The sequence below is a fragment of the Neophocaena asiaeorientalis genome, unplaced genomic scaffold (genome assembly GCF_003031525.2).
Source record: "Neophocaena asiaeorientalis asiaeorientalis breed wild unplaced genomic scaffold, Neophocaena_asiaeorientalis_V1.1 scaffold761, whole genome shotgun sequence".
NCBI classification, from domain to species: Eukaryota; Metazoa; Chordata; class Mammalia; order Artiodactyla; family Phocoenidae; genus Neophocaena; species Neophocaena asiaeorientalis.
In genome coordinates, this window is record NW_020174818.1 from 15,859 (window position 1) to 16,074 (window position 216).

Below are 216 nucleotides of genomic sequence, written 5' to 3' on the forward strand. Positions count from 1 at the left end.
CTGCTAGAGCGTGTGGCTGATTCCAGGCCCAGAATGTGACTGTCGTTTTCTGAATAGCTTGCCCATCAGCACAGAGCCAGCACCTTCCCTCTGCCGAGGCTGCCTAGGACACTCACTAAGGCTCTTTGTGAATAGGAGAAAACGTCTCAGAGCAAAGCTGCCTAGTTCTCATGGCCACCTTGTGCCGTCTGGAGCAGACCCGGCCGCCTCCCCTAC